This window comes from Carica papaya, chromosome 1, assembly GCF_054855325.1.
Source record: "Carica papaya isolate Zhongbai chromosome 1, ASM5485532v1, whole genome shotgun sequence".
NCBI classification, from domain to species: domain Eukaryota; kingdom Viridiplantae; phylum Streptophyta; class Magnoliopsida; order Brassicales; family Caricaceae; genus Carica; species Carica papaya.
This window is the reverse complement of record NC_142309.1, coordinates 25514113-25534570: the sequence shown is the minus strand read 5'-3', so window position 1 is coordinate 25534570 and position 20458 is coordinate 25514113.

The window sequence follows — 20458 nt, the reverse complement described above, 5'->3', positions numbered from 1 at the left end:
AATCAAATGAAAAAATAAGTGGATGTTGCAAAATGATTGTTAGAATAAATAATTATTATTATTATTGAAAAAATAAATTTTTAAACTGTACATAATTATAATAAAATAAAATAAAATATAAAATTTTAACGTAATTAGATAATATGTCTATATTTACGGATAAAAACGACAAAAAAATATTTCACTTTAAATAAAATACATTACCACTAAATTTATATACTTATATACATTTTATATTTGTAATTATTAACTTTTCATACTTGTTATCTCTTGTCTGAAATTAAAATTTTCTCTTTCAGCAAAAATAAATTACGCTTAATTAATTTGAAAGAAAATATCATTTATATATGTATATATGCTCTATTTTTGTATTATTTTCAAATTTCAATCAGTTAAATTTTTTATTTTTATATATTAATCCAATTAGTTAACATAACTCCAGTTGCATTTGACAACAAGTTTCATTTGTTATCTCTAAAAATAATAATAATTTGCCCTAATAAAAAACACGCCGACACTAAAATTATGATTAAGATTTGGCAAATCACCAAATCTAAGTTAGTAATGAATGCAGTCGTTCATCAAATCTAAGTTAGTAATGAATGCAATCGTTTTTATTATTTAAAAATCTACCACGTCCCTCATTTAGTTGATAAATGACAGCCTACAATTTAAATGATAACAACTAATTAGGTGTAACACGCGAGATTAAAAATTGATCTGGGATAATTTTACTCATTAAGTAATATATATATATATATATATAATTAAAAATTTTATTTTATTTTAATTTGATTAAAATTTTGAGAAAAATAAATTAAAGACGAAATTGAAAATAATTTTGAGAAAAAAGGGTAAAAATTTGAATTCAAAACGTGTTGTTAAAAGAAAAATTAAAAATAGGAGTTGAAAATGCAAATAGAAAAAGTTCGGCCACGTAGTACCGTCCAGTCAGCAGTCTCGACGAACCAAAGCACACTGCGTGGCCAGGCGAGCTGACGTCGGTGCCATACTCCTGGCCACGATGGCGATCCGCGTGCCCCGCGATTGGACAGCCCAAGATCGATCTCGTGCGCATGGATGGTCTGAACCCATTTTCACTTTAGGCGCGATTGGACAGTCGAGATTAATCATGATGAACGGTTCACATTCGTTTCTTCCTTACGTGCAATCAAACGGATGAGATCGATCGTGATGGACGGCCCAGATCAACACAAAATGGTTATGAATATTTTGCATCATACAAAAACCTAAACCCTAGCCGCTAGCCACTGCCGAAAAAGAAAAATCAGACACCAAAAAAGGAGGACGACCACCGACCGCCGTCGCACTGGAGCTACCACCGACTGCCAAAAAAGATAAAATTTCTCCCTACTCGCTTGGAATTTGATTCTAAGTACCCCCTATGGCCAAATCGGAGTAAGAAGAACAGCGGGTGAGCAAGAAATTGTGGGCAATGCCCGGCGACCGCCGCGGCTAAAACCCTAGAACCCTTTTCGATTTTCGTTTCGCGTACTTTTTTGATCATTGTGTTCACCGTCCTTTTTTGTATAAAGTAGCCGAAGAAAGAACCTCAACCGCGAAGGAGGACTGATGGAGTCGCCGCACCTGGAGGTCCCCCCCACCGGTAGGTTCGGTTTTTTTTTTTAATTTTTCGACCAACCGAGACCCCTAACGTATTTTTCTGCAGGAATACAGCCAAAACCAATCAAAACTAGCCAAAAATCGACTAGGTTGAGGCGAACCGCTGCCGTAGGCGACAGAGCAAGCGCCGGAGCACGGCGGTGACACCATGCTGGAACCCTAAAAATTGGCCATAATGAGTCTTGAACATCGATTTTGAATTTTTGTGATATTTTTAGGTGTGTGATGAGTGTTTTAAATTCTACATAAAAAATTCAAGGAACTCAGTACCCGTTAGGAGGTGTAGTAGACAGCTTGACATCTCAAAAACACCGATCCAAGTAAGGATCCCTCACTCTATTCTTCGTTATGGTAAATTGAGGCTTAACGATGTATAATTTCATGTTTTGTAAAAATTTAGAAAATCCTAAAAATAATTACAAGTTACAAGTAGAGCCGGAAGCGGTTAGTTTCACAATTATCTTGATTTCCTATTTATTTTCCTGTACTGTCCTACATGCTTGATTTTCATATAGAATATGTCCTTAATTTATAGCTTCATTGGTTTTATCGACTTATCTGGTTATTTTGCTTATATACCATCAGCATGAATATAATTCAATTGATATGTGAATATGATATGAGATATTGGTATGCATTGTTGGTTGTTTATTGATAAAAATTTATATGTAAAAGACTTATTGGGTACCCAAAAAAAAGTCAAACGGGCTCGATACATAAGAAATCCTACCGTAAACGTTATCTCAGTCGAACGGGACTGGAAAGTCCCTTACCGAAAAAAATTTGGGAGATATGATTCACCCTCATATCGGACGGGGTATCAAGGCAATGAAATGTTTGGTGCCCATTACTGGACGGAGTATGAGGAATGTCGGTTAATTGTTAAAATTGATTATTGGACTCACGAGTAGAGGATACACCCCTATGGACCCCTATGGAACCAATAAACAGGTAAAGAAAGAAAGTTATTGTTTCTTTTTCTCTTATTTATGAAAGTGAAGAGTGATATGGATATAGGTCTTCATAGGTTGTTTTGGAAAACTTGTTACGGTAAATTCAGAATAAACGGTTTTCTTTATATTAAATGAATTTACTCAAATTAAGTACTCCATTAGTTGTTTTATAATTTTTACCAATCTTCAGTTTTTCGTATCTGTATTAGCGTGATATTCTTACTGGGCTAGTGTAGCTCACCCTTTCATTAACTATTTTAGATCAAGAAGACCAAGATCCATATCCAAATCAGCAAGAGGGTTGAGAGTAGTTCACTATCCAGACTCCCTTCAAGTGCTAGTGAAGATTGTCCTAGGATATTTAGTTATTCACTTTTCGTTTTATTTCTTTAATTTCTATTTATCTTTTAGAATGGACATTCTCATAGTCCTATTGGGCATTCTAAATTATTGTGTAAGGAACGTAAACCCTAACTTTATTAATCGTTTTCGCATTAAATTTATGAATTTATTTTCCTTCTAGTTCTGGGTCTCTACAGTTGGTTTCAAAGTCGCGTTCCTCGAAACCATTCCTTGCACAAAACTTAAAAAAATATTAAATACAAACTATCACTCAATATTTCCTTGTGAAATACAAGTACAAGGAAATAAAGAGATGAAGACCCCCACTAAATCGAGCATCCTGGGATGGCTCGCTTCGAGAGGATGTTGATCGACTCTTTGAAATGCTGAAGAGACTCATCTCTACCTAGCAGGCTCGAGAGGAAAAGAGGGAGCTATCTATCTTTCCCCTGCTGCAACAATTTGAGCCACCCTTGTAGTGGGAAGAACTAGAGCCATCCTGGTACAACCTTGCTCCTCCACCATACCATCCGACACCACCACAGTACAATCTGATGACTCCACTGCATCATCTAGTACTACCATAGTACAATCCGATACCTCCATCGTATCATCCGACACCACCACATGGCCACAAGGTCCCTCCCCTTTCCATGGGACTCAATTCCACCCATGATGGATCTAAACTATATTGAAAGGTACAAAAGACTAAACTCATCTACTTTTGTAGGTGCATCCTCTTTTGAAGAGGCTGAGTATTGGTTGGCTGATACAGAGAAGGACTTCGCAACTCTTGGGGTGGTTCCCGAATAGAAGGTTGTATTTACCACCTACATGCTTGTAGGAGATGCAGGCCACCCTACCCAGTTCAGTCACTTGGGAATAGTTCCTGATGGCATTCAATGCAGAGTACCTCCCAGAGCACCTCAAGTGTTTAAAGGATATAGAGTTTGCACACCTAATACAGGGTGAGATGACTGTGTCGAAGTATGCTCGAAGGTTTCTAGAGTTGGGTTGATATTCCCCTGAGAGCATGATTGATGAGGGCAGGAAGGCAAGGAAGTTTGAGTGGGGCCTCCACCCTAAGATCTGGCAAGGAAGGAACCTTCGCATCTTTTCTCTAGCATCGGGGAATCCCAAACCCCTAGTTTCATACCGCAAACCAACACCCACTGCACCGGTTCAGCAGAAGAAGGGGTCTAGGCTAATGACTCAGCCTCCTCCTCAGGCTCTAGTAATAGGCCATGGTAGGACTTGTTAGTACTGTGGCAATGATCATGGGGACCAACCCTGCTATCGTCTTGATAATACTTGTCGCCTATGTGGGAGTACCCAACATTATGCGAGAGAGTGCTTGCAAAATCAGAACTAGGCCAGACCTCCTAGCGAATATGAGTTCTGACTCGAGCAGACTACCTTTTTAGAATACATCATATCAAGGGATAGAGTATCAGTAAACTCCAAAAAAGCTGAGGCAGTGCTTGGATGGGAGAAATTGACCTTGGTTAAGAAGATTCGTAACTTTCTAAAAATAACATATTAATACCGTAGGTTTGTAGAATGATTTTTCAGCCTAGCCACTCCTTTGACCTGGCTCACAAAGAAGAACGTTAAATTTGAATGGAACGTGGACTGCGAAATGAGCTTTACAGAACTCAAAAAGTGTTTGACTACTGCACTCGTACTGGCTTTATCGAATGGGATAGGTGGATAGACAGTGTATAGTGATGTTTCCTACCTGAGGTCGAGTTGTGTTCTAATATAGCATGGTAAGGTCATAGTTTATGGATCCAAGCAGTTGAAGATTTATGAGAAAAATTACCCTACCCATGACTTGGAACTTGTCGCTATTATCCACGCCCTGAAGATCTAGCGTCATTACCTGTATGGGGAGACTTTTGAGATTTTTACTAATCATAAAAGCTTGAACCATATATTCACTTAGAATGATCTGAACATGGGTCAAAGGTATTGAATAGAGCTCCTCAAGAATTACGATTATACTATTTTGTATCACTGGGGCAAGGATAATGTAGTAGTTGATGCGCCCAGCAAAAAAAAGTGCAGGTATGTTAGCTCACATTATGGTTTTTGAATGCAGGGTAATAAGGGCCACATAATAAATACGACTTTAGAACTTAAAGAGAGTTGCATGTTTAGTCCACCTAACTGTCCAACCCGAATTGATCCATAGAATAAGAGAAGCTCAATTAACCGATTCCACCATAGCCGTCTTTAAGAAAAATGCAAAACAGGGAGTACATCTAGAATTTCAAGTATCTACCGATGGATTGCTCAGGTTTCATGACAGAGTGTGTGTTTAAATGACAGTGAACTAAAAAACGACATCATGACAGAGGCTCACAGCTCTAAGTTCGTCATACATACCGGGAGTAAAAAAATGTATCAAAGTATCTGTAGGCACAGATAGTATCACTAGTTCTCTATATACCTGAAAATGGAATGGCATATATAAGTACCTTAAAACACTACTACTCCCTAAACATGGAACGGTTAGGGCATGCAGATCAGACTGTTTTCACATACACCCAAATACATAATAATTATGTATGAGTACACATTTATCAGTTCGCCAATACATCTGAACATGGAACGATTATGCATGGCCAAATTGAAGCCTAACATAATGTAGATGCTTTTGGAATAATTTCTTTCCGTAATGACTGATGCACACATACCAAAATCACATTTTGAAAATACCAAGCAAAATAATACTTATATCGAAGTAAAGCTTTAACAAATACGTTTTTAGCAAATACAAAAGATAAATTAAATATTTATATATTTTATACTTAAAATATGTAAAATACTTTAAAACTACATAGTGTATGAATCCGTAATATCCACTTATCTTAGGTCCTTAACAGTCGTAGTCTTAATTCCCACAAAGTTTTGGCTTTATTTATGACTTTTTCTTTAAAAAATTCGGAAGAATTTCGAGATAATTTTTTGTCACTTTCTTGATTCAAAAATATCTAACACAAAACTCAAAAACTAATCTTAAAAATCAAAGAGAAACCGAACTTCAAAACTTAAGAAAAAACTTACCTTTCTAACGGTTTATAACTTCTTTTTATTGTAAGCCTTATTCCTCTTCTCTTTCCCTTTCTCTGCTCTCACAAATTTAGCAGAGTTTTCCCAAGATTTTTATCTAAAATATCAAAATACTCTTAAAAATCACACACTTTGTATTCCTTATTCTTCCTTCACCTCTATGTTTCTCACTATTTTTCTCTCATCCGGAATGTCTTTTCCTTCCTTCTCCTATTCCCTATTTATAGGAGTTGGGAACTATGAGAGAAAGGTTGTCACCATTCTGTCATATTATTTTATCTAAAAATTATCACTTTTCATCATGTCACTTCACCTAAAAGATTACCACTTTTCATATGTCATTTATTTAAAAAGTTTTTTCACATGTTACCTTATCTAAAATGTTACCACTTTTCACATGTCACTTTATCTAAAAGTTGCCACTTTTCATGATGTAACTTAATCTAAAAGTTACTATTTTTCACATATCATTTTATCTAAAAGTTGTCACTTTTCATTATATTATTTTATCTAATAGTTATCACTTTTCATTATACTACTTTATTTAAAATGTACACCTTTTTTTATGTCTCTTCATACTTATTCTAACTCCTTTATTGTAATACCTAGGCCCAAAAATTTGACCCGGGATAATTTTTTTATTTATAAAATATATATATAAATAATTAAAAAATTTATTTTGATTTAAATTTTATTAAATTTGTGAGAAAAAATAAATTAAGAACGAAATTAAAAGAAATTTTGGGCAAAAGGAATAAGATTGAGAATAAGATGGATGTTTTTGAAAGAAAAATTAAAAATATAGGATAAAATCGCAAAAAGGAAAAGTTTGGCCATGTGGGATGGCCCAATCAGTAGCACAGTGAACCAAAGCACGCCGGGTGGCAAACACGCTGACATCGCCACCATGCAGGAGGCCACGCGGGTTATCTGTATGTCTGGCGATCTGACAGTCCAGATCCCATCTCGCGCGCATGGATGGCCTAGATGCATTTTCTATTCAAGTGTGATCGAACAGATGGGGTTGATCACAATGGACAGTCCCAATTCGTCCATACAATCAGCCTAAACAGAAAATATCGAACAGTCCTCCTCGCTCCACGTCGACTCAAACTAACAGCCTAGATCGAATGGAGAGGAGTATTTCAACTCCTCTCTGTAGGAAAACAAAACCCTAGCCGACAGATGGGTGACCAGAGAAGAAGAAGAAGGGCGGCTGGGGAAAGAACCAGATGCAAAAAAAGGAGGCCCACCACCATTGCCGCTGCACCGAAGCCACCATCGACTGTCAAAAAAGGTAAAATTTGTCTCCTTCCGCTCGAAATTCGATCCCAAGTCTTTCTACGCCCAAATCAGAGCCAAAAGATATATGGGTGAGCCAGAAACTGCAGGCAAAGCTCGACCAAGCCACCACAACCAAAACTCAAAACTCTTTCCGATGAACTCCTTTCTGTTTTCTGTTTCACATGATTTTATGAGCACCGTATCCACCATCTTTTTTTTATTTAAGTTAGCTAAAGAATAACCTCAGTTGCAAAGGAGAACCAGCAGAACTGCCGCACCCAAGGACCCCCTGCTGATAAGTTTCATTTTTTTGCCTTTTTCGGTCATCCGAGACTTTTTAACCAATTTTTTTACAAGTTTATACGTAAAGTCGACTAAAACTAACCTAAACCGACCAAAACCGATGAGGCTGAAGCAAATCGCCGCCATGAGCTACAGAACTGGCACCAAAGTACGGCAATGTCGTCGTGCCGAAACCCTAGAATTTGTTGGAAAGATTTTAAAACGCCTATTCTGAATTTTTGGGATATTTTTGGACACTTGAAGGGTGTCTTAATTTTCCTAGAAAAAATCCATAAAACCTGGTGACTACCAGTAGGTGAAGTAGACAGTACGGTATTTCGAACACTGATCCGATGTAAGAATCTTTCATCCTATTTTCTGTTATGTAAATTAAAGTTTAATAATCGATATTAATATGTTTTGTGAAAATTAGAAAATTCTAAAAATAATTACAGGTCACTAATGGAGGCGAAACCAATCAGTTCATGTTTGCCATTGTTTACTGTTTATTTTACCTATAATACCTAGACCCAAAAAATGACCCGAGTAAAGTTTTTATTTTTTAATTATTAATTTAAACTAATTGATTAATTTATTTTATTTTTATTTAAGTAAAATTCTGAGAAAAAATGAATTAGGGACGAGATTGAAAATAATTTTGGGAAAAAGGGCTGAAAATTTGGGTTCTATGAGTATTTTTAAAAGAAAAATTAGAAACAGGGGGTCATAGTATAAATAGAGAAAGTTTGGCTATGTAAGACTGTCCAGTCACCAGCCTCAAGGAACCAAAGCGTGCCGCGTGGCAAGGCACATTGACGTCGATACAACGTGGGAGGCCACGCTGGTGATCCATGTACCTCATGATCGGACACCCCAGGATTGATCTTGCACGCATGGACGATCCGGATTCGTTTTTTCTTTAGGCATGATCAGACGGTCGAGATCAATCACGATGAACGGTATAGATGTGTTTTCTCCTTAGGCGCAATCGGACGAACTAGATCGATCGCGATGGACAGCCCAGATCAATGCGAGATAGGTATAAATACTTTGCATCACACAGGAACCTGAAACCTACCCGCTAGCCCCGGCTGAAAAAGAAGAACTAGACACTAAAGAATGAGGCCAACCGCCGACCACCGCCACACCGGAGCCACTGTCGACTACCAAAATAAGTAAAAATTTTCTCTACCCACTTGAAATTCGATTCTAAATACCCTTATGGCCAAATTAGAGCAAAAAGGACAGCGAGTGAGCTGAAAATCGCGAGTAAAGCTCGGTGGAGCCACCGTGGCTAAAATCCCAAAATTCCTCTGATGAACCTCTTTCCGATTTTTGTTTCATGCGATTTTTTGATCATTGTGTTCACCGTTCTTTTCTGTGCAAGGTAGCCAAATAAAGAACCTCAACCGCGAAGGAGGACCGGTGGAGCCGCCGTACCCGGAGGTCCCCCCACCTGTAAATTTAGTTTTTTTGTGATTTTCTGGCACACCAAGGCCCCTAACGTATTTTTCTATAGGAATACGGTCAAAATCAGCTAAAATCTGCCAAAACCGGCCAGGTCGAGGTAAACCGCCGCCATTTCAAAACCCTAAAATTAGCTAGAATGAGTTTTGGACACTAATTTTAGATTTTTGGGATATTTTTAGGTATGTGACGAGTGTTTTAGATTTCACAAAAAAAATCAGGAAATCTGGTACTGTTAAGAGGCGTAGTAGACAGCTCGACATCTTGAAATACTTATTTGGGTAAGGATCTCTCACCTTATTCTCCGTTACGATAAATTAGGGCTTAACGATGTATAATTTTATATTTTTGTGAGAAATTAAAAAATTTTAAAAATAATTACAGGTTACTAGTGGAGCCAGAACTGATTAGTTCACAACTATCTTGATTTTCTGTTTATTTTCTTGTACTATCCTATTTACTTAATTTTTGTATAGTACATATTCTTTATTTATAGTTCAATAGTCTTATCAACTTATCTGGTTATTTTAGGTATACACCGTTAATATGAATGTAGTTTAATTAATTTATGAATGTGATATGAGATATCAATATGAGTTTGTTGGTTGTTTGTTAATGAAAATTTGTATGTGAAAAACTTACTGGCTACCTAGGAAAATGACGGACGGACTCGGTACATAGAGAACCTTACCGTGAAAGTTACCTCAGTCAAACATGGCTAAGAAGTCCCTTACCAGAAAGGTTTGAGAGATATAATTCATCTTCATACTGGAGGGGGTATCGAGACGATGGAATGTTTGGTGCCTATTATCGAATGGGATATGGGGACAGTCAGTCAATTTTAAAATTGGATATTAGGTTCACAAGTAGTGGGGACACCCTTATGGACCCTTAGGGGTGCCAGTAAGCAGGTAAGAAAGGAAAGCTATTGTTTCCGTTTTCTTACGTGTGAAAGTGAAAAATGATATGGATATGGATCTTATAGATTATCTTTAGAAAACTCGTTATGGTAAGCATTTAATAAATGTCTTCAAGTTTAAAAATATTTAAATAAAGCAAGGGATCCATTAGTTATTTTTCTTATTTTTTACTAATCTTCAGTTTTTCGTATCTATGATTAGTGAGATATTTTTACTAGATTAGTATAGCTCATCCTTTTACTAACTATTTTATATCAAGAGAACCAAGATCCAAATCTCGATCAGCAAGAGGGTTGTGAGTAATTCACTCCCTAGACTCCCTTCAAGTGCTAGTGAAGGTTGTCCTAGGATGTTTAGTTATTCACTTTTCATTTTATTTCTTTAATTTTTGTTTGTTTTTTAGAATGGACATTTTTGTAATCCTATTGGACGTTCAAAATTATTGTGTAAAGATATAAACCCTAACTGTATTAATTACTTCTGCATTTAATTTATGAATTTATTTCCCTTTAAGTTTCAAACCTTTACAGTTGGTATCAGAGTCGTTTTCCTTATAACTATTCCTTACACAAAGACTTAAAAACACCAAATATAAACTATTGTTCAACCCTTCCATGTGAAATGCAGGTACAAGAAAATGAGAAGAGGAAGACCCCCACTAAACTAAGCAACCCGGAATGGCTCACTTCAAGAGAATGTTGACCAACTCTTTGAGATGCTAGAGAGACTCATCTCTATCCAGCAGGCCCAAAAAGAAATGAGGGAGTTGTCTGACCCTCCCCCGCTACCGTAATTTGAGCCACCCTTGCAGCGAAAAGATCCAGAGCCACCCTGGTACAACCCTGCTCCTCCATTGTACCATCCAACACCACCACAGTATAATTCGGTGCCTCCATCACATCATCCGGTACCACTATAGTATAACTCATTGTATCATCCAGCACCACCATAGGGCCACCCAGTCCCTCCCGAGCACAATCCAGTTCCTCTTCTACGGGACCCAGTTTCACCCATGATGAACCAAACTACATTGAAATGTACAAAAGACTAAACTCATCTACCTTTGCAGGTGCATCCTCTTTTGAAGAGGCTGAGTATTGGTTAGCTGAGACATAGAAGGTCTTCGCGACTCTTAGAGTGGTTCCTGAACATAAGGTTGTACTTACCACCTACATGCTTGTGGGAGAGGCAAGCCGCTGGTGGCAGCTCAAGTAGGCCAGCCTACCCTGTCCAATCACTTGGGAATAATTTCTGATGGTCTTCAATACAGAGTACCTCCTAGAGCACATTCGACATTTGAAAGATATAGAGTTTACACCTAGTTCAGGGTGAGATGACTGTGTCAGAGTATGCCCGAAGGTTCCCAGAGTTGGGTTGGCATTCCTCTGAAAAAAAGATGGATGAAGACAGAAATGCAAGGAAGTTCGAGTGGGGCCTCCACCTTGAAATCAGACAGCAGTTGTACATATTTGAGCTTAGTACCTACTCAGCTGTTCTGGCCAATGCAAAGCTAGTGGAGATGAACTTTCGCATTTTTTCTCCAGCAGTGGGGAATCCCAGACCCCCGGTTTCACACTGCAGACTAGCACCCACTGCACCAGTTCAGTAGAACAAGAGGCCAAGGCCAGTGACTCAGGCTCATCCTCAGGCTCCGATAACAAGATATGGTAGGACTTACCAACACTGTGGTAAGGATCATGGGGACCGACCCTGCTATCGTTTGTCTCACACATTTTTACACAAAACTTAAATATATCACCAAAAAGACTTGACTTTATGTTGTTTATATATACTCCTAAAAATAGGACACTATTAGAGAATATTATATACAAAACTTGTATCACATACATAGCATATAAGAAATTTAGTGTGGACCTGATAGAGATTGACATAGGAGACTTTGATGTAATCCTGTGAATGAACTAGTTAGCGGCGTACCACGCCACCGTAGATTATTTTTATAAGAAACTTGTATTCAACCCTCCTAACAAAGAGTCATTTACAAGTTAATGAAAATTTTAAATATAATTTTTCCATGGTAATTTCCTCATTATATAATACTTTAACTCTGTGTCTTCTCTATATTAGGAAAATCTAATAAAGAAGTTTGTATTTAAGAGATCTCAGAAGTCCGAGACTTTTCAGATGTATTTACTGATGAACTACCCGAACTGCTAGTGGACAGAGAAGTTGAATTCACCATAGATCTTCAGTCTAGCACCCAATCTATCCATGTTGCCTCTTACCACATGAGCCATGTTGAGATGGAAGAACTGAGAAAACATATCAATGAATTGCAAGATAATGGATTCATTCGACATAGTGTATCTCCTTGGGGTGCAGAAGTCACATTTGAAAGGAAAGGGAATGGGATGTTATGATTGTGTTTTGATTACAGGGGATTGAACTGAGTTATGATCAAGAAAAAGTACCCCCTTCCCAAAATTGATGACCTTTTTTACCAGTTGTAAGGTGGCCAGGTCTTCTCCAAAATAGATTTCGTTTGGGTTACCATCAGATAAAGATTAAGGTAGAGAACATTCCCAAAATAGCTTTCAGAATCGGGTACGAATATTATGAGTTCTTAGTTATGCCATTTGGACTAATCAACGCACCAGCCATTTTTATGGACTTGATGAATAGGATTTTTAGATAATTTCTGGATTAGTTTGTCATTGTATTTATCAATGATATCCTGGCCTATTCAAAGAGTAGAGAAGAACATGTTCACCACCTTACTTAAGTTTTGCAGGTTCTTAGGGAGAAGAAACTGTATGCCAAATTGAGCAAGTGTGGAATCTGGCTCAAGCAGACTACCTTTCTAGGACATATCATATCAAGGGATGGAGTATCAGTGAACCCCGAAAAAGTTGAGGTAGTTCTTTGATGGGATAAATTGACCTCGGTTAAAGAAATTTGTAGCTTTTTGAGGATGAAAGGTTATTACCGCAGGTTTGTAGAATGATTTTTCAGCCTAGCCACTCTTTTGACCCGCCTCACAAAGAAAAACGTTAAGTTTGAATGGAACGTGGACTGCGAAATGAGCTTTACAGAACTCAAGAATCGGTTGACTACTGCACCCTTGTTGGCCTTATCGAGTGGAACAGGTGGATATACAGTGTACAGTGATGCCTCATACCTAGGATTGGATTGTATTTTAATGCAGCATGGCAAGGTCATAGCCTATGGGTCCAGACAATTGAAGAGTCATGAGAAAAATTAACTCACCCACGACTTAGAAGTTGTCGCCATTATCCATGCCTTGAAGACCTGGTGCCACTACCTGTATGGGGAGACTTTTGAGAGTTTTACTGATCATAAGAGCTTGAAGCACATATTCATTCAAAATAATCTGAACATATGTAAGAGGCATTTGATAGAGCTCCTCAAGGATTATGATTGTAATATCTTGTATCACCCGCATAAGGGTAATGTAATAGTTGACACACTCAGCAAAAAAAGTACAGGTATGTTAGCTCACCTAATAGTTTCTGAATGCAGGGTAATAGGAACCGCACAACATATACGACTTCAGGACTTAAAGAGAGTTACATGTTTGACCCAGCTGATTGTCCAACCCGAATTGATCCAGAGAATAAGAGAAGCCCAATTAACCAATTACATCATAGTCACCCTTAAGAAAGATGCAGAACAGGGAGTACATCGAGAATTTTGAGTCTCTGTCGATGGATTGCTCAGGTTTTAGGATAAGGTGTGTGTTCCAGATGACAGTGAACTAAAAAGAGATATCATGACATAAGCTCACAGCTTTAAGTTCGTCATACATCCCGGAAGTACTAAAAGATATCAAAGTATGCGACCCTAGTTTTGGCGGAGTGGGATGAAATGAGAGGTAACCAACTTTGTTTTCAAGTGTCTAGTATGCTCATAGGTTAAGGCAGAGTATCAACGCCCAGGTGGGCTACTTCAGCCATTACCAATCCTGAAATAGAAGTGAGAACATATTATAATGGATTTCGTAATAGGATTACCTGAGGCACGCTCAGGACATGATGTCATTTGGGTGATTATAGACCAGCTCACCAAGTCTTCTCACTTCTTGGCTATCAAAATGACCGACCTCTTGGACAAGCTAGCAAGAATGTATATCCGAGATATAGTTAGATTACATTGAGTTTTAGTGTCAGTGGTATCCGACAGAGACTCCAGATTCACTTCTTGATTTTGGTCTAGTTTTCAGTAAGCCATAGAAACAAAATTATCCCTTAACACTGCATTCTACCCTCAAACCGATGGACAATCAGAGAGGTCATTTTGTACACTTGAAGATATACTACGAGCTTATGTTCTAGACTTTAAGAGTCATTGGGATAATCATCTGCCTCTGATAGAGTTCACCTATAATAATAGCTACCAGGCAAGTATCGGCATGGCTCCATACAAAGCATTGTATGGCCGCCTATGCAGATTGCTGATTTGTTGGAAAAAGGTGGATGATAGAAAATTGTTCAGCTCAGATCTTGTAGAGGAGACTACAACCAAGATAGTTAAGATCATGAAGAACATTAAAACAGCTCAAAGTAGGCAAAAAGTTATGCGAACTCCCAGAGGAAGGATTTAAAATTTTATAAAGGTGATCGAGTGTTTCTTAAGGTCACTCCTTTCAAAAGGATCACTAGGTTTAGTAAGAAAGGAAAATTAAATTCCTGATTCATCAGACCATTTGAGATCTTAAACCGGATTAGTACGACTGTCTACTAAATGGCACTACCTCCAAAGCTATCCAAGATTCATAATGTGTTCTACATATCTATGCTACGCAAGTACAACCCGAACCCCTCACACATGCTATCCCACGAGCTATTTTTACTCCAGGAGGATCTATCCTATGAAGAGGTACCAATAGGCATTGTAGACTGGAAAAGTAGAGTACTCCGCAATCGAAAAATTCCATTCATTAAAGTCCTATGGCAGAACCACACATAGGAAGAGGTCACTTGGGAACTAAAATTAAGCTTCAGGGTCCAATACCCCCCAGTTATTCGACTGAGTAAGAGAGTAACCAATTTGAGGGACCAAATTTTCTTAAATGGGAGAGAGTTGTAATATCCAAGCTTGAAAAATTACCCGAGATAAATTTTTTATTTTTTAATTATTAATTTAAAACAATTGATTAATTTATTTTATTTTTATTTAAGTAAAATTTTGAGAAAAAATGAATTAGGGACAAGATTGAAAATAATTTTGAGAAAAAACGGTGAAAATTTAGGTTCTAAGGGTGTTTTTAAAAAAATTAGAAATAAGGGGTCAAAGTATAAATAGGAAAAGTTCAACCACGTAGGATCACCCAGTCAGTAGCCTCGACGAACCGGAGTGCACCTTGAGGCAAGGCACGCTAACGTTAGTGCCACGCGGGAGGCCACGCTGGCGATCCGTGTGCCCCGTGATTGAATGGCTCGGATTCATTTTTCTCTTAAGCGCGATTAGACAGTCGAGATCAATCATGATGAACGGTCCAGATTTATTTTTTCCTTAGACGTGATCAGACGGACGAGATCAATCGTGATGGATGGTTCATATCAATGCAGGGGTATAAATACTTTGCATCACACGGAAACCTAAACCCTAGCCTTCAGCCCTTGCCGAAGAAGAAGAATCAGACGCTGGAGAAGGAGCTCGACCGCCAACTGTTGTCGCACTAGAGCCACCACCAACCTCCAAAACAAGTAAAAAAAATTTCTACTCATTCGGAATTTGATTATGAGTACCCATGTGGACAAATCGGAGCAAGAGGGATGGCAGGTGAGCCAGAAACTGCGGGCAAAGCCAGTGAAGCCGTTGAAGTTAAAACCCCAAAATTTTTTCGATGAGCCCCTTATCGATTCTTGTTTCATGTAATTTTTTTATTATTGTGTTCATCGTCCTTTTCTGTACAGGGTAGCCAAAGAAAAAACCTCAGCCACGAAGGAAGACCGGTGGAGCCGCCGCACTTGGAGGTCCCCCCTGCCGGTAAGTTTAATTTTTTGTGATTTCCTGGCTAACTGAGGCCCCTAACATTTTTCTACAGGGATAAGGCAAAAATCAGCCAAAACCGACCAGGCCGAGATGAACCATCGTCGTTAGAAGGTGTAGTAGATAGCTCGACATCTTGAAACACCAATTCGGATAAGGATCCCTCACCCTATTCTCCATTACGGTAAATTTGGGCTTAACGATGTATAATTTTATGTCTTTGTGAAAAATTATAAAATATTAAAAATAATTACATATTACTAGTGGAGCCGAAACCGGTTAGTTCGCAATTATCTTGATTTCCTATTTATTTTCCTGTACTATCCTACTTATTTGATTTTTGTATAGTACATGTTCTTAATTTATAGTTCAATGGTCTTATCGACTTATCTGGTTATTTTGGTTATATATCATCAGTATGAATATAGTTTAATTAATCTGTGAATGTGATATGAGATATTGGTATGAGTTTGATGGTTGTTTGTTGATGAAAATTTATATGTGAAAGACTTGTTGATTACCCAGGGAAAGGGTGAACGGGCCTGCTACATAGGAAACCCTACCGTGAATGTTATCTCAGTTGAACGGGATTGAAAAGTCCTTTACCAAAAAAATTTGAGAGATATGGTTCACCCTCATACCATATGGGGTATCGAGACGATGGAATATTTGATGTCCATTACCTGATGGGGTATGGAGACGGCCGATCAATTATAAATTTAGATATTGAATTTATAAGTAGGGAGAACACCCCTATGGATCCCTAGGGGTACCAGTAAGCAGGTAAGAAATGAAAACTATTGTTTCTCGTTCTCTAATGCGTGAAAGTAAAAAGTGATATGGATAAGGATCTTCATAGGTTATTTTTGAAAAACTCATTATGGTAAGTATTAAAAATGTCTTCAAGTTTAAATGTATTTAAATAAAGCAAGGACTCCATTAGTTATTTTTCTTATTTTTTACCAATATTCAGTTTTCCGTATCTGTGATTAGTGTGATATTCTTACTAGGCTAGTGTACCTCACCCTTTTATTAACTATTTTAGATCAAGAGAACCAAGATCCAGATCTCAATCAGTAAAAAGGTTATGAGTAGTTCACTCCCTAGACTCCCTTCAAGTGCTAGTGAAGGTTGTCCTAGGATGTTTAGTTATTCGTTTTTCGTTTGATTTCTTTAATTTTCGTTTGTTTTTTAGAATGAACATTCTCATAACCCTATTAGACATTTAAAATTATTGTGTAAGGAATGTAAACCCTAACTGTATTAATCGTTTCTGCATTTAATTTATGAATTTATTTTTTTTTAAGTTCTGGGTCTTTACATTACCTGTAATGCTTAAATTGATAGACTTAATTACTATTATATTGTGTGAACTAAATTGATAGACTTAATTACTCTTTTGATTATTTGATTTATCTCACTTTATACCCCCCATTTATTGGTTCATTTTGCAATAAATGTTTCAGTTATATTTTCTTATGTACGTATCGTCTCTTTGTATGACCTACTATTGATCTATAAATATAAGTTATTGACATATAACTGGCAATTAATTTATGCTTTGAATCTATGTAAGAAGGGTTTACTGGGTATCCTGAAAAATAGTGGATGGACCCGATATATAAAGAACCCTACTGTGGACTTTGACTCAATCGGACGGGACTGAGAAGTCCCATACCGAAAGAGTTTGAAAAATCTGGTTCACCCTCATATCAGACGGGGTATTGAAGTGATGGTGTGTTTGGTGCCCATTATCAGACGGGGTATGGGGACAGCCGGATTAATTGATAAATCTGGATATTGGGTTCATGGTAAGGAAGTATCCCTATGGAACTCAAGGGTTCCAGTAAGCAGGTAAAAAAGAAAATTGTCGTTCTTGTTCACTTGTAAATGAAATTATAATGTTATCTGAGTAATTGTCTTATTATGATGATTTTAGAAAACTCGTAACGGTAAGTATAGGATAAACGATTTTCTTTATGTTAAATAAATTTACTTAAATTAAGGATTTCATTAGTTGTTTTATATTTTTTTACCAACCTCTAGTTTTCGTATCAGTGATTAGTGTGATATTCTTAGTGGATTAATATACCTAACCCTCTTATTAATCATTTCAGATCAAGAAGACCAAGATCCAGATCCTGATCAGCAAAAGGGTTTGCCATAAAGGTTTTAAAATGCCTATTCTGGCCTTTCAGGGTATTTTTAGATACATGCGAGTGTTTTAATTTTCACATGAATAATTTAGGAAACTTGGAGACCGCTAGGAGACGCAGTAGATAGTACGGTATTTCGAACACCAATCTGGGGTAAGAATTCCTCACCCTATTTCCTGTTAGATAAATTGAAGCTTAATAATCGATAATACTGTATTTTGTAAAAATTAAAAAATTCTAAGAATAATTACAAGTCACTAATAGAGTCAGAACCGGTCAGTTCATATTTGCCATTGTTTATTATTTATTTTACCAGTACTACTTAAAATGCTTACTATTATATTGTGTGAACTAAATTGATAAACTTAATTACTCTCTCGGTTATTCGGTTTACCTCACTGCATACCCCCCATTTGCTGGTTAATTTTGCAATAAATGTTTCTGTTATGTTTCTTGATGTACATATCGTCTCTTTGCATGACCTGCTATTGATCTGTAAATATAAGTTATTGGTATGTAACTAGCAATCAGTTTATGCTTTGAATCTATGTAAGAAGGGCTTACTGCGTACCCTGAGAAAAGGTGGACGGATCCGGTACGTAGAGAACCCTACTATGGACATTGCCTTAGTCAGACGGGGCTGAGAAGTCCCATACCAAAAAGATTTGAAAAATCTAATCCACTCTCATGCCGGACGGAGTATCAAGGTGATAGTGTGTTTGGTGTCCATTACCGGACAGGGTATAGGAATGACTAAGTTAATAACAAATTTAAATATTAAGTTCACGGTAGGGGAATATTCCTATAGACCCACAGGGGTTCCAGTAAGTAAGTAAAAAAAAAATTACCATTCTTGCTCACTTGTAAATGAAATCATAATGTTATATAAGTAATTGTCTTATTATGGTGATTTTGAAAAAACTCGTAACGCTAAGTATGAGATAAACAGTTTTCTTTATGTTAAATGAATTTACTTAAATTAAGGGTTATATTAGTTGTTTTATGTTTTTTTACGAATTTTCGATTTTCGTATCAGTGATTAATGTGATATTCTTACTGGATTAGTGTACCTCATCCTCCTATTAACTATTTCAAATCAAAAAAACCAAGATCCAGATCCTGATCAGTAAGAGACTTGTGAATAAGTTTTCTTCTGGACCCCATCAAGTGCTAGTGAAGGTTAACCTTTATGACATCTATTTATTATTTTTATTTTTTTTTACGAACCTCTGTAAAAGGAACATTCTCATAACTTTATTGGGTATCTTTAATTATTATATAAAGAATGTAAATCTTAATTATTATTTACTTCCACATTTAATATATGAATTCGTTTCCTTTAAATTCTGGGTCTTTACATTCATCTTCATCCATATTTTTTCCGTTTGATTATAAACTATGTTCTTAACTTATATATTTTTAAATACATATAAAAACAAAATTAAATATATTAAATATAAAAAATTAATTCGATGATATTTTTAAACTATCACATAAATAGTTTTTTATATATTTTTTAAATATCATATAATTAATTAAATATTTTTTAAAATTAATACATTTCTCTTGCAAGGGAAGGCATTCAGGAATAATGACAAATTATTAAAGAAGACAATGATGAAATAATAAATAAATAAATAAACATTTTTTAATTAAAAAAAAAAAAAACTTAATAGTTTCAATGCGAATAATCTATTTTCTATTAAAATTAAAAATAAATTAAATTCAGCATGTAAAAATTGATTTTGAAATATTTTAATCACTAAATCTTTTTAAAAAAAAGGTATATATGTTCACGGAAAAGACTAGATATATTTATTAAAAATAGAAATAACGTACAAAAAATAATGATAAAAGATTACAGAATTTTAAAAGAATGAAAATATTTATCTACAAACTTAAGGAATTAATGACCATCATTTTTAACTCTTATATAGTTTTATTGTATAAATTGTGTGTGTGTGTGTGTGTGTGTGTATGGATATATATATATACATATATATATATATATTTAAAAGATAAAAAGTAAAAACAGCTTTTCACAACTAAACAGGACAGAAGCTTCTTCCCAAGTTTATGTTTCCATTTAAGATAATCACAGAGTGGCAGAATCGAGAATTTATTAAAGGGAGAGGATGCACTAATCTTGTCATTGAAAATGAGTATAGGTGCAACACAGTAGCATGACTTTACTTAATTTGCATTTTTTTTATTTTTGACTTTAATATAAAATTATATATATAAGTAAAATTTTTACATGTAAATATGCTAATTTTTTATTTTTAAAACCAAATTTAAAATCTAGAAAAAAAATTAATATAATAGTATAGCGTAATAGTAATCAATTTTAATTTTTAAAATA